Source organism: Euprymna scolopes, chromosome 2, assembly GCF_053919585.1.
Source record: "Euprymna scolopes isolate OS-2025 chromosome 2, ASM5391958v1, whole genome shotgun sequence".
Taxonomy (NCBI): Eukaryota; Metazoa; Mollusca; class Cephalopoda; order Sepiida; family Sepiolidae; genus Euprymna; species Euprymna scolopes.
This window is the reverse complement of record NC_136483.1, coordinates 68,839,102-68,855,094: the sequence shown is the minus strand read 5'-3', so window position 1 is coordinate 68,855,094 and position 15,993 is coordinate 68,839,102. Positions and strand designations below refer to the sequence as shown.

General features: G+C 38.2%; 1 protein-coding gene across 1 annotated transcript in view; it reads left to right on the top strand.

Annotated features, from left to right (window-relative positions):
- Nucleotides 1-1,779: 1,779 nt before the first annotated feature.
- Nucleotides 1,780-15,993, top strand: part of LOC145291908 (calmodulin-binding transcription activator 2-like) — a 2,646,613-nt gene continuing 2,632,399 nt past the window's right edge. The window contains exon 1 of the mRNA XM_080137770.1: nt 1,780-1,876. The gene's annotated coding sequence lies outside the window, so the exon portion shown is untranslated. The remainder of the gene's footprint in view (nt 1,877-15,993) is intronic.

Below are 15,993 nucleotides of genomic sequence, written 5' to 3'. Positions count from 1 at the left end.
CGGTTTATTTTTACTAAAACATGATTTACACACACACACGCACGCACGCACGCACGCACGCACGCACGCACACACACACACACACACACACACACACACACACACACACACACACACAAAATCCATTTCGCTCAAAATAATTTGAGTAAGTAAAATAGGAATTAACCTAAAATGTTTTCTTTTTGCTTTTTGTACTGGATGGTAAGTGAGTTAGATGATTAATGAATAACGAAGTTAAAATTCTGAGTGTGAAAAAAACAAACTTTTGGGGGGTAAAATTAACTTTTAACAGTCCTGTAGATTAGAAGTTGGATTTTAATGGTCCCATTGCATCCACATCAGTCATTTAAAAGATATTTTTTGTCGTTTTTGTATTGCCACTAGGAATTAGGGTTAGTGATACGAGTAAGAAGGAGAATGTCGTTTGTTACGACTTTTAACATAATTGACATTTTTTTTTTACTAAGGCTTGATCAGGTACGTTACATAACTATCTTGTTGATTTATCAGAGCTGTTAGATTTTTTAAGCTCCACTACAAGTAAATTTAACTATTTTTTTTTACTTAAAAAAAGAATTGAAAGTTAGTTTTTAATTTATAGCCATCATATCGATATAGAAGGTGAGTCAAAAATAAACAGATGAAAAAAAAAAAAAATGGTATTATACGATCGATTGGTACGTCCGAGGTAGCCGGGCAGTCTTTGACCATGGCCTTCATAATACTTTGACTCCCCGGCTACTTCTGACTATATTTTTGTTCCATAACTTGGGGAAAATTTTGGAAGGAATAAGGAATAATCTTGGTGTTTGTGTAAATAAGTGATCTTTTAAACCAACGCCTTTCATGTGAAAACATTATTACATACTTATGTGTCATATGTAAATTGATATACATTCCAAAATTTACGAAAAATGATCCAAAAGAACATCTGCTAAATGTATTTTTAATGAAATAATAATAGGCCCCGCTTTGTCAATTAAGCTCCAACCCCTGTCCCATCACCACAATGTTGCATCCCTATGCCTGTTTTACAAGTATTTTAATGGAATGTGTTCTGATGAACTCGTTGTACGTGTGCCCCCTAGACGCACATATCCCTGACAAACCTACTTAACAACAAAATCACACCCCTTCACTGTTGAGGTCCCTAAATGCCAGAAAATTTTCTACTCTCAGTTTTTTTCCCTCGAACAGCTAGACTTTGGAATTCCCTTCCTACTACTTGCTTCCTTGACTCTATTGGTATGCAGAAGTTTAAATGTAACGTAAACCAACATCTAGTTAATCTTTCCTAAGCATGGTCCCAAATAGTATCCACTTACGTCCAACAGTGGTGAAATTGAGAAAAAAAAAGAAAAGAAAAAAGAAAAAAATCATCCATAATTACGTTTGCTTTAAAAATGGCAGACCCTTTATTTAAGTCAATTTAACATAAGGAAGATAAGCCAGTTTGTCATACTGTCATACTTTTCCACATTAAAACATGTGATAAAACTCGATAATTCGATAATTTCTATTTTTTACTTGTAATTATTTTTCGACTAGATCATTTTTCGTAATTTTGGGAATTTACACTAATTTCGACATGCCACGTAAGTACGTAGGCTGAAATGCGTTGGTTTAAAATATCACTCATCTACACAATCATCACCATCTTGTTTGATTTTTTTTTTTTTGTTATATTTTTTTTTTCAACAAAAGTTTCTATTTAAAGCTTTGTTATTGTTCACTATATGCGTAAGTATAAAAAGAAAACTCTCATTGTAAGTTGACCTGAAGCAGGCGGTCACTTCCGGTGACGCCATTCTTCAACTGAGCAGGCGATGCGGATTTTTACTGCCTTCTCGCCGCAAGATTTGTCATCACTCTTCAGGTGAGTTGTCACTACTAAAAGTCATTATCTTTTTAATAACAGAGTTCCAGGAAGCGAGTTTCATACTCTATGGACCCCACTCCATATATAAACAGTTTGGTGCATCTTATTCCTGTTATCAATTTCGCCCATTACTTGAACGAAACTTACATTTTTAACCCTGTCACGACCATTTCTGCTTCCCATTCGTGGTCGCTAAATTGTTTGTGAATATTATTTATAAATAATATTATCAGTTACCACGAAAAGAGAAAGAAAAAGTAATTTAGATCTCTAGCTTTACTTGTATCGATAAATGACACTTTTATTTGCTATGTTAAAATCATAAACAAACATTTCTATACAGCAACCACAACAACAACAACAACAACAAAAAGTTAACTTTTTGTGCGGATGTTCGGAATTTTCTGCAGTTTCACTTTTTTTTTTTTATAAATTAACAAATTAAAAAAAAATATATATGAATATTGAATAATTATCGCTGCAATTAATTACATAATTAAAAGTGTTACTTAGCACGTGTTTACATCGATTTAAGGATAGTATCATCGTATTAAATACAAAGTTCCCACCTCTATCCTCGTCACCCAAATATTCAAAACAAACAAAAAATGAAAACATAACCAGGTGCTTATGCAAAGATGGTACCGTGATGAAATAATAACGTTATCATTTAGAAACCCATTCTTAACATGGGAAGGGGATGGTGTTTTGTAACTATTTTATACTTTCACTTAACAATTTAATTTAAAAAAAAAAAAAAAAAAAAGGGGGGTAAAACTTGTTGTTGGGGTTGTTTTAAAAATGGAATGGAAATTTGAATTTCGTTTCGCCCCCCCCCCTTTTCAAATTGCTCTGGTCCCACAGTGAACTTAAGAAATGCTTGAAAAATAGTATACTTTTCCAGTAAGGAAGTTTAGATTTCTCAAATGTCCCCTTCCTCTCACTCATACCGAAACAGAATCCGCCTCTTCCCCCCCCCCCGTTGGTAACACAATGAACTCATAGTTTGCGCAGTGCCAGTGGCACGTTTGACTTTTCTCCGTGAAAGAACACGGTGTTTGGCACTTCGGACATTTGACCGTTTTGAGCAATTGACCATGTTCTCTTAGAAACCTATTTAAATCTTCGGTCAGTGTGACCTGGTTGTCCCACTGAAGACATAACTGCAAGGGGTGTTTATTCTGAATTCCGTTCTTAACATGGGGAGGCTGGGGGGGGGGTACTACCCCTAAAAAGCAACTCTTTACGAGTAAGTCTTCAGTGGGACAACCAGGCTACATTGACCATAAATCTTCTTGCTCCCAAAATTTTATTATTTTATATATATTTATTATATTATGTAAATTCTTATATTTGTAAATTGTCCACATATCGGTGGTCGTGCTTGTGCTATACATTAAAAAATGTTTTTATTATTATTTTATCGCTTACTTTCGATTTTGTTGGCGCATGCGCAATTAAAAAAAAAATTAAACGGAACGAAATTTAAATTTCCATTCACTTTTTAAAACAACCCCAAAACAGAGCGCTTTCGACAAGTTTTACCAAAAAAAGATCCTGTAAAACTTGAATTAGACTTGAAGCTATAAAATATAAAGCACGGTACCTTATCCACATCAGTACCCATGGCCATTCTACCCAGAGGATTTCAGTACCTACGGAGTCGGTTCTGAGTATTGTAGAACTTCCGGCAGAGTCACTACTTGTAAGAATGTAGTTCAGCAGGATAACCAGTGTATAATCGAGATTTATCAATTTTTTAGAATCCAGGTTGCAGGTGCTAAAATTTTTTGAAGTTGAAGGTAGGAAGGTATCTGTGGGACTGTTAAAGGTAAATTTAACCAGATCGCCAATTAATTGAAAGGTTTCATCAATCTACATCCTCACATAAAGAAAAAAGGTACTTGTAATTTTTTTCGGAGATCTTCAGTCCAAAACGAATGCGTACAATATAACCTTTTTTCGATACTTTCATTTTTGAATGTCTTGGTTAAACTGTACAAGTACAAAAATATATATATATATATATATATATATATTAATTTTATTTATACAAACATTAATGGCTACATATGTGCATACATGTTTCTGTAATCCCCCAACGTGGGTGATTACAGAAACATGTATGCACATATGTAGCCATTAATGTTTGTATAAATAAAATTAATATACCTGCTCTGTTCACTCATTGAGCACTATTTTGGTAGACACATGTTGTTTCATTGGATGTACTTCTAGGAAACTAAACTCTACTGGCTATATATATATATATATATAATCCGAAAAATAACGATACTTGACAAAGAACTCAAAATCGCTGTATCAACATGAAATAACATTTATTTACGTGTTAGGAATATTAGTTTAAATTGTTCCAACATAAGTGTTTTCTTGTGTGGAGTGTTCATAATGCAGGAAGAGCAAAGTAAGGATTTTGTGTTAATCACACAAGGTTTGAAATTACTGATTTTTATGTCCTGAGTTTCACGCGTGCCTTGAAATAAATGTGATTATTTTCTGAAAAAAAAAAAAAATAAACAGTCCATAATCAGGAGAGTGAAAGTGTGCACATGTTCATCACATAAAAAAAAAAGTAGTTTACAATAACATAGTTTAAAAAGGGAAAATTAAATTCTCAATCAGTATGGTAATTTTCCATGATGAGGATTAACGCGCATGTGCATAGCGTGCAAATTCAAGACGGGGAATTTTAACGCCTCCCAGTGGCAGTTATCCTGACTTACAGTCTTGGGGAAACAAGAGAAAAACTCAGAAACTTATTTGATTTTTGTGGCATTCTCCACAAAGCTGTTTTATGTCTAAATAGATGGAGTCTAGCGTATGTGATGATCACAGGCAGCAGTGATGGTTACTTTTAGAACTGCACCCTGGACTGTTTGAATTTTGGCGGTTAAATCTTTATATAGGTATGTTCTCAAACGTTCCAGCCTATTTACTGTATTTCAGCATGCGGAAATGGAACATACTTTCTTTGTTGCATGTATGCAAGTGGTCACACCACAATGTTGTGTGCGTGCGTGTTCTTCATATGCGGTGATTGTTATGAAATGCTCCTGCTGTATATAGCGGTCGCTACAGTATCAACAGTTAATCTCACATCAGTCTTGAATACTGATGAACTTGATAAACAAACGTTTTTTTTAAAAAAGAATTTATATAATAAAAACTGATTTTTTTTTCTAGTTGTCCAGAAGATGGCAACGTTTTTAAGTGTTTAATTTACATTAAGGTCAGTTGCCCCTCTCCGTTCTGATGCTACCAGATCAGGCTGTCTGAAAATACTGGCATCCTTGCCTAAAATGCACAAAACATTGATGTGTTTTTTTTTTTTCCATTTGCAATTAAAAACAAAAACAATAATTTTCTTATACAAAACAACAAAACCAAACCCCATAAATAAATATTTGATGATAAATAGAACTTGATGCATAAAAACTTTTTTTAAAATGATTGAATTCGGCATCAAATGACACTAAAAAGATTGATATGCCACAAAATAATCAAACCAAACTCCTCTCTCCCTTCGTGTTAAGATTGAATTTTTTTCCAAATCAATACGTGAATCAATTTTATTATTATTTTAGGAAGTTTTTGTAAAGTTTTTGTGGCGTTATGATGCTGAAAAGGGTCCAAGATGGCGCCTGCGACCTTATATAACAATGCAGTCTTGCAGAATCTCATGTGTGAGAGCACACGTATGCAAATTTGGAAGACTCTTGTCTTTTATAAAAACAGGCCACTGGAGCAGATGGGACAGATGTGAAAACGAGTCTACAGAAAGTACTGATGGACGACGCTGCTGCAGTGAGCTGAGGTTTTGTGTACTCTTTTTTTTTTTTCTTTTTTTTCTTTGCAACAAGAAGCTATCTCAGCGTACATTTTTTACCATGGACAGATTTGACCTGAAGCTGATATCAGTTTGACGGGCCCCGGCTGCTCCTTCGGTGGTTGAATGGCTGAAGAAGGCCAAGCGCGTTCGCTGGTTGTGCAAAAGTAAGGATCCAGCTATGGTCATCCCATTGAGGATCACTAAGGGGGCTTATGTCATGTACCAGCAGCTCGGGGATGAGGTGACAATGGAGCAGATGAAACAAGCGTTGTATGGAACATTCGGTGCGGACCCTTTTGTTGCCTCGAGGCAATTCTCTGAATGTCGGCTTGAGTCAGGGGAGACTGTGGACGTCTACCTGGCCAACTTGAAGAAGCTTGCTGCTCCCTTCGGCAGTGCAAACGCCAGATTATTGGCATGCACATTTTTGTCTGGGCTCCTGGATGACGCCAGTCAGCTGTTTCGAGCGTCAACAAAGCTCAATGAGCTTGGGTTGGAGGAGTTGTTGGCTAGAGCCCGAAACAGCCTAAAGGACGATGTGGAGCAGGTCTCGGCAGTGGTTGACGCACTGGAATCGCCTACAGAGAGTCCACGGTGCTACTAATGTGGCGTCCACAACCACTTCGCCAGAGACTGCAGAAGTGGTGCAAAGCACACCTCTGACTATGGAGCACAGAAACGAGGACGCTGTCACCGATGCGACAAGCCAGGCCACGTAGCATGGAATTGTCCGGGAAACGAGCAAGGGGAGGAAGCCACGGTGCCAGCACCCTCCCCAAAGCAATACTGAACAAGGCGCTTCCTGTAGTGACAGTGCAAGTTGATGGGTGTAGGTGCTAAGCACTGGTTGACACTGGATGCACTTAAACCCTCATACACAAGAAATGTTGCACCGCATGGACAAAACAGAAGGTTCCAGTATTAACTGTTGGCGGAGGCTCGCTGGTGTGTTGTCCATATAAGCATTGGCGATGCCCCCCCCCCCCACCCGGTGTCTGTGAAGGCGTTGCTGGTTGACAGGGAGCTTCTTGGATACGACCTTCTCTTTGGAATGGACACTATTACACAGCTGGGTGGAATCACTGTGGACGGCGCCAGTGATGTGAGGTTTTCCCAACACAAGGAACAGGTCTGCGCAGCAATCACTCTTGATGAACCTGACTTCCACGTGGAATACGACAAGGGCACAAACGCGTGGACCGAGTCCTGGAAGTGATCAGGCGACCAGCCACCAATGTCCTTGCGGAATCGGCTGACAGAGTATCCCCCTCCCGTGTGGCTTGGGGGGGGGGCAGATGAGGCAGAACTCCAGGTTTGGATGGATAATGACTGGCTGGTTCCGTACCCAGAGGATGAGCTCGGGCCACCAAGGGGGCTGATTCCCGTAATGGTCGTCAGGCAAGAGAATAAACAAAAGGTCCAACCTGTCATAGATTACTGGGAACTCAATGAACACATCAACCCACACACAGTGGGAGCTGACGTCTGTGCACATAAACTAAGGGAGTGGTGACAGCAGGGGGGGGGCGTACATGGTAATCCTGGACCTGTGAAGAGCCTACCTGCAGATATGTGTCGAGAAATCAGTGGCTGTTCCAAACGGTCGAGATCAAAGGGACTCGCTATTGTTTGACCATGCTGGGATTCGACCTGAACATGGCCCCGAACGTTATGACAGCGATTATGCAGGCGATCTGATGTCAGGATGAAGCCATGTGACAGGTAACGTCGTCGTATATTGACATTTTCATGAACGAGAGCCTCCTGTCTGCCCAGGCAGTGAAAGAATACTTTGAAAGCTTCAGGCTGTTGTGCAAGGAGCCAGAGCGCCTTCAAGATGGAACGAAAGTTCTTGGCTTGCATGTGAGCAGCAGTGCAGACGGACTCCGCTGGGGAAGAGGTGGTGACATCCCGGCAGTTCCATACTACATTACGCATCAGAGCATTTTTTCCGTCTGCGGAAAACTGGTGGGCTATTTTCCCATGTGTTGGTAGCTCCTGGTGGCGGTGGCGGCCATAAAGCGACGTGTGACTTCCATGTCAACAGGATGGGATGATGAGGTGCGTGATCCCACCCTGCGAAGTATGCTGGTGGAAGCTGTGGCCAGAGTGACCAAGAATGACCCCGTGCGAGGAAGCTGGTGTGTCGATGGGAGCGAGTTTACAGTTTGGGTGGACGCCAGCTCACTCGCCCTTGGCGTTGCTCTGGCGGTCGACGGATTTATTGTAGAAGATGCCTGCTGGCTTCAGCTGGAAAATGACACCGGGCACATAAACCTGGCTGATCTTGATGCTACACTCAAAAGGGTAAATCTGGTGCTTCAGTGGCAGGCCAGAGTGCTACACATCATCACAGACTCCACGTGCGTGCATCGGTAGATAACTGATGCCTTGAGTGGGAAAGCATGGTTGACAATGAAGGCATCGGCCGAAATGCTAATACCAAAATGCCTTGCTACCCTGACCGAGATCATCAAGGAATTCAACCTGGCCGTAGATGTGACACTGGTGCAGTCCTGTCAGAATCGCATGGATCGCCTGACCAGAGTGCCACGCCGTTGGCTGGACCTGCCAAAAAAAGTAGATGAACCGGCACCTGTGAATTGCGCCACAGTGGGGCGTCGCCTTAGCCCGGGCTGTGTTGCTGATGTCCATTAAAAAAGCGGGCACCCTGGTGTAAACCAAACCCTTTACTTCGCCAGGCTGGTCGACTGCTATGTGTCAAAGAGGGACGTGAAATCTGTTGTGAGGAGCTGCGAAACCTGCTGGTCGATCGACCCAGCACCCATCCGGTGGAAGAAGGGAAAACTGAGTGTGAGAGGAAATTGGAACAGGCTCGCAATGGACGTAACTCAGCACAATGGCAGGCATTTTGTGACACTCATCGATTGCGGACTGTCTAGATTTGCATTGTGGCGGCCCCTTCGCAGGACTTGACCGCCGTTGTCCATTAGCTGGAAGGTGTCTTCCTCAAGCATGGTCCCCCTTCTGAGATACTGACCGACAATGTCACTGCCTTTGTTAGTGAGCAGTTCAAACAGTTCGCAAACGGCTGGGGTATACGTCTGCAATTTTGGTGCACCCATGTGCCTAGCGGGAACGGAATTATTGAGAGAAACCAAAGGACTGTCAAGACCATCGCCGCTAGGAAGGGGTGTATGGTGCCTGAGGCGGTCTATTGGTATAACGTCACCCCTAAGAACAACATTTCACCCTTTACCACACCAGCCGAAGCACTACACAAGTACCACGTCAAAGAGGGGGATGTCATCTAGGTTAAGAACCCCCGCGGCAAGTGCACCACATGCTACGGAACCAGGCATGTTACTGAGGTGATCAGCCTGCAATTGGTGCAGGTTGACGGGGTGCCCCGTCACATCAAGGATCGATCGACATCACAAGCGCAGCTGCCACTCGGCGATGAGAGTGAGACTGGATCCAAGACCAGTGGACTATCATTCTGGATTACATCAACTTCGTCGGACAGCGACGCTAAGATTAGCAGCCTTAGGTTCACTGACACTGAAACCGAGGACAAAAGCACAGGCGAGGACGAAGCCCCCATCCAAAGAAGCACCTGAAGAAAAAGGTCACCGTGTCCCTGCCCTCTCTGTCATAATGATATTTGGGGGGAGTGTGGCGAAAATTATGGGAACGCAGGCTTTACCTCTTAAACAGCTTCGGTGTGCGTTTTGCCGACGCAGCGTCATGATGCTGAAAAGGGTCCAAGATGGCGCCTGCGGCTTTATATAACAATGCAGTCTTGCAGAATCTTGTGTGCTTTCACACACGTATGCAAATTTGGAAGACTCTTGTCTTTTATAAAAACAGGCTACTGGAGAAGATGGGACAGATGTGAAAACGAGTCTACAGAAAGTACTGACGGACGACGCTGCTGCAGTGAGCTGAGGTTTTGTGTACTCTTTTTTCTTTGCAACAACAGTTTTTTTTTAGTTGGGATCTAGAAGTCATTCACCTTGTTTTGCATTTGTATACTTTAGTGTTGTTTGCCTTTTTACATTTTTTTGCAGCTTTGAAATTTTCGGTACTTATGCACAATATGAACAGTGCTGAAATAACGTTATTATTTAGAAATCCATTCTTAACACACAGAGGGGAGGGCGTTTAGTAAGTCTGCTATACTTTCACCTCACCATTGAATTAACAAAAGATATTGTGAAAACTGAATTTAACTTGAAAATCCTATCTACAAAATATATATATATATATATATATAAAATATATTTTTAGTCATCGACATACAGACCTGTTTCGTTGTATCACAACTCATCAGTGCCGCTAGACTAACACCTCTTCCAAGCCGAGGATCGAACCTAGAACCGTCGTGATGACAGTCGGCAGTCCTACCCCCTTGACTACGGAATCGGTGGCCGAAATTAACCTGTCCGAACGATTATTTAAATAAACATTCGTCCGCTACTCGTAGAGGGCTCAAACGTTTGTTTGTAAACAATATATATATATATATATATAGAGAGAGAGCACGGTTCGTATTCTGCATATATACCAAATGTCCTATCATCTGTGTTTTAGAGTCTGACAACTTCAAACGAAACTTTTAAATTGATCTATATTCCGTATCATTTGACAACATCAGTGATGCAGGTGAATGGAAAATATTCAGACATTCTTGTTCCTCAGTCAGGATGATCTATTGTCATCCCTAATCTATGCCCTTGTGTTGAAGCTGCCATTTTGTAAACTATGTGATGGAATCCATCAGCTAGGAGATTTTTTTTTCCTTTGGCTCCAAAGTCAACATGAAAAGGCCATTTCTGCAATGGCCTTTTCATGTTGACTGCTGTATATTTCTATCCTATGCAGTTCTAGGAGGTCCACCCTCCGAAGCTTTGCTGTCTCTCTTTGAAAAGGGGCTTATTGAAAAACGCCTGAGGTGCCTTTACCGATGGGGCTTCCCAGGAATGTTTTGAAGGTCAGAATACTCTTCTTCAGGGTTCTGGCTCTTCAATCCCACTTTCTGACTCATCCTCTTGCCATGGGTAGGGGATAAATATCTTACTTAGAGGGGCACGAATTAGGGCTTCCACATTTGCCAATGATATCACTGTCTTTGTGTCATACTTTGGAAGCATTGAGGCAGTGATGGAGATGCTTACACGCTCCAAAATGATTATGGGGATCAAAATCAACTGCAGCAAGTTGATCGGTCTGTGAGTGGATGCCTAGAGCAGTAACAGTTTGTTTCCAGGTCCTTTCTGTCAGATGGACGATTCAGTTTGAATTCTTTGTGTGTGGTTCTGACTAGATCTCCAGCTTTAGAGGAATTAATTGGAGTGCAGTCAAAGCTCAAAGTGTCAGTTATGACTTTCCTTAAAAGGGTAGAACTGAAGCAGGCACCATCTATATCGTTCCCTCATTCCTTATCGACTGTACTTCATCTGCCTGCAAACCATTTGATGGACCTTAACAGAAATCTGAGTTTGTAGTAGTCATAAATAAAATAAACACTTATTTTTTCTCACGAATCAATGTCCCTGCTAAGTGATTTGGCCACATACTAACCAATCAGCTTGCAGAGCACAGTGATTCAGTCTGTCCCTAAGGAACTTTTTTAGCCCCTTTGAGATTCATGGTCGGTCAGCAAAGAGAACCCAGAAGCATCAAAGAAAGACATGTCTTCTCTTTCTCTTCTGTATCTGTCCACTGGACATTCCAGCATTTTCGATATTTGCCAAAGATAACTGCTGGTCAACCTTTTACAGCCCAAAGAACTTTCTACTTCCAACTTTCTGCCACGTAAATAAACCATTTTATTGTTGTTTTAAAAGGCATTTTGTTTTTCCTTCTATGTTACATTTAATAAATATATGTATATATAATGCCCTCTGATGAGAAGAATAGCAAAAATAACATTCTTTGAAACTTCGCAGAATAAGGACTTTGTAAATTGTTTTTTGGAGTATTCAGTCGAACAATAAATTTGATTGTAAATTTCAACTTACAGTTTTAATTTCTTTTCTCTTATAATAAGCTCTACTCTCTATTATAGTATGTCAATGAGGCAATGATTCACATCAATCCTAAGCAGTCAATACTTTAAAATGTATGTAATTGACAACATTGCCCTTTCATGGGATAAGGAGAATGAATGATATTTTTCACAATCCTGATTGTAGCTAGAATTGTGATGTGGACGAACAATCTGAGAGGATTTTATGAGGCTGAGTCTTTTTCTTGATCAGGATCCGATTTTATTCTTTAAGTATCAGCTTAAGGTCAAAATAAGATGTGATAGGTGATCTCTTACCTAGTTTAGTCAGTGAGTACTGTACTTTTTTTTTATTTTTTTGTAATAGAGATCCTCTATGATGCCCACATGCCACTTATATTTTTTCCTTGATTTCCTTGAATTGTATATATCATTGTATATATCTATGAACCATACTATCCATTCCAAAACTCCACTCATATTTCAGTTTCTTCTACTGACGTTCCATTTAGAGATGAACATGCTATTTTTTTTGGGGGGGGGGGTTCAGAAAAGTTATCGGTCCATTGCAACAAGAAAATTTTATTTTTGAAATTCACACTCTTGCCAAAAAAAATTTATTTGACCCCTCCCCCCCCAATTATTTTATTTGAAACTTTTCTAGGAAAAAAAATCACTTTTCTGATACTTTTTATGAAAAAAAAAACAAACTATATTCGATTTTTTTTTTTCATGAAAAATAAATTTTTGTTGTTATAAAAAACACTTATTTTATTGAAATTTTTCCTACAAAAAAAACAAAAAAAAAAAACATCTTAAAGCTTCTCCGATACTTTCCATAAAAAAAGATGATTTTTGTTTATAGTTGTGAATATGTTTGTATGTTATAAATAGGGCTATGACAATAGCATATTCTTTTCATTGTTTTGAGTCTCCGGTATATATCCGTTGATATTTTATGTTTTTATGTAGAGTGATGTGGTTCTCAGTTGATTAATTACCTAACTGTGTCGGATATATACTCGAGAGTCAAAACAATGAAAAGAATATGCTGTTGTTATAGTCCTAGTTATAAAAAAATATTATTATTTTTATTTATTTTTTTTTTTAAACATTTCTGGAAGTTTTCATATTCAGCAAAGTTTTCGTAGTAACTAGGTTAGAACCTCATTTGCAACTGGTTCTTCACAAAAGTTGTTTGCATCTCTATGTTACTTTTCACTTGTAGGACTTTCTGGCTCACTAACGGATGGTATGCAAACATTCATTGGGCTTATAGTATTATTATCTTCATTAATCGATTTGGGAGCCAAATCTTACATGTTGATAGCAGTTTCGATGTCAGAAGGTAGGTGTTCAAACATGGACATAATGAGGAGTAGTTTTAAGTAATGTAGCAGTTGTAACCGAGGAGTTATACTTACCTTGTATGATTTCTGATACTTTGTTTGGTTTTGCTCCTAGAAGAATTGAATTACCAGAAGTTGATTTATGGCTGTAATTCAATAGTTTATAGTGAGGGATCACATTTGTAGCTGTGTAGAAAAACGATTAGATAGAATATTTTCTCAACAGGACAGCCCTATATTGTGAGAATGCAAAGTTCTTTGTATGACCTTCACAAGTGTACTGTTTAGTTTTCCAGTTTGTCCATTACCTTTCGAGTGGTGTCCACTTGTCATAATAACGTTTTACTTATTACTTGTACTTGAAAGAGCTTTTACCTGGAGTGGGTTGAGCCACAGCCATAGAAGACCATTTCACTAAAATCATATGACTTGCTGACATCACAGAATAAAGTACTATCACATTGTGCCAATGTTCCCAATCACGGCACATCAACCATTTAAAAAAAAAAATCAAACATATTTTTTATATCCTGTTCTTGTGCCCCTTGGCCATGTTCCCAAGTGGTTTGTGCTCCGACGTTCATTGTATCTGGAACAAAAGCTCCTTCAAAGCATAGCAACAGACACAAATCTCATTTCTTTCAGGCCAAATGGGTTTTATTTACTTACCATAGTTTTTCACGTTCAAAGTCGCGTCATCATTTCTCATCCTTAGAAGGAGGTTGGGGGGGGGGTCTCTATTTTTCTATAGTTTTAGCTACAACTTATTTTTATCTCGTTGCCTCCATGAGAACTCTGATCTACATTCTCAGAGAATCAGAGACATACATTCTGATCTGTTTTCTCTGACTCTCCAAAACAAATTCTTTTCTAACTCATATGAATCTTCCCCCAAAGTCATGTTCCATGAATCATTCTGTGATGTAGAAATCCACATCATGCCATGTCAATGACTGCTCTGTCTGTTCGACCTGTTTAATTTTGTTATGACACTTTTGTATAAACAAACAACCTGCCTGTGCTAATAACTTCTAGTCTAAAAACAATGAGCTCCCATTTCTAATTCAATATATTGCACTAGCCACAACTGCCTGTTTGTTTACGTTAGGCCTATTATACAACAATGCAACGGCCACAGTATTATACAATAGTCGACTATTACAAAGGCTAGTCATTTTCTGTTTTGATTTTCAAAGAAATTGTTGAGAGATTTGTAAAACTCATCCAAAAGTGATTGTATTTTCTTTTCTGAAAGATAAAGAATAATTTTACATTTGGACATTTGCAATTAAAAGGGAAATTTTTTCTGGTAAATTATTGTGGGGTTTTATATACTTTTTAAAAAAAGTATATTTAATTCTTATTTCATGTATGACTTTAATTTTAGGTTAGATATACATTCTTTTTCAAATAATTTTTGAAGATTTTTTTTTTTTTTTTCGATCCTTTTTCTTGATAATATAACACATATTATGTTGAATGATTTTTCTTTTAACTGTATATTTTCTTATAAGGATTTAAGAAAAAAAAGAAAAGGTGACTGTGGTTGAGTCTGCACAATTTATCTTTGCCACAGCATCCCTCACAAAGGTTGAACAAGCCTGACAATGTTGAATCAACGATTGGGTGTTTCTAACCACTCTCTGTTCCAACTGTGAACTCTGTAAATTTGGGGGCCCAGGTTGAGTTCCACGTCAGCTTTAACCGTCATCAGCCAGATTGTTTTTGTCCACCACACCGCTTTATCATTGGAGAGGTGAAATAAGAATATAATTTACAATATAAAACGATTTAGTTGTTTTGGTATAAAAAATATAAATTAATAAACAAGTTTTCTGTAAAAAAAAAAAATAGTCTATTTTCCAATTTTAAATAAATAAATAAAAAACAAGAAAAACAAATAGATTAATGAATCAATGAAACTTTGGTGAATGAGTATTTTAATATTTTAAAAAGTTCTGTGTTTCTCCATTATTAGAGTGAAATTCGAAAATCGAAATATTGAATTTTAAGTAAAACCAATGGTATCTACTTAATTACCATGTCACAGTAATGAACATATCCCAACATTATGAAAAATGATAAGGTAGAAAATTAATCATTAATGAAAAAGTTTTTGAAGATAATTAATGAAAGCTGAGTTTTGCTCAATTGGCATAAAATTTGCAGAAAATGATAACGTCTCTTGTTACGAGTCGAACTATCCGCTTTTTTTTTTCTTAGCAGAACTCAATTTTTGCTAACTGTCTTCGAAACTATTTTGATTAATAATTAATTTTCTATCTCTTCCTTTTCTGTAATTTTTGGATATGTTCATTACTGTGACATGACAAATAAATAGATACCATTGGTTTTACTTGAAATAGAATATATCGCTTTTCCAATTCCGTTTTGATAACGAAAAAAGCATCAAAGATTCTAAGGAAATTTCACCTTTTTTCCCAATGAGCTGCCGTTTAATGCAAGGGAGATAATCCAAAGAGAAAATTAGACTGAATTTATTAAATTATCTGGTCTTATATCGTGTGTGCATGAATATAAATAAGCATGATTTGTAAAATTAACAAAAAAAAAAAAAAAAAAAAGTTAAAAAAAATTAATAAACAGTAAAAATCAATTAATTCACAAAGAAACAGTAGTTGATAGATATAATTTGTATTATTTGTATTCTTTGGACTACTGGTCTCATTTTGAGTGTTATTTTCATAAAATTTTGACTGCTGTTATTTCTGACTTTTTTTTAAAGGTTTATTTCATCGCACTCGGGAATCTTTCTGTTGAAGTTGAGAATCTGCACAGATTTCTACCGGAACATCTAATTTAATCTACAGTCGTAGCATGCTTTCGTTTTGTCAGCAATGATTGGGTAGAAGTCTTACATAATTTGCAATTGTATTTTTAGTGTTGCCCACACTGAGGATTGAGCCTTCAACCTCCAATAGAG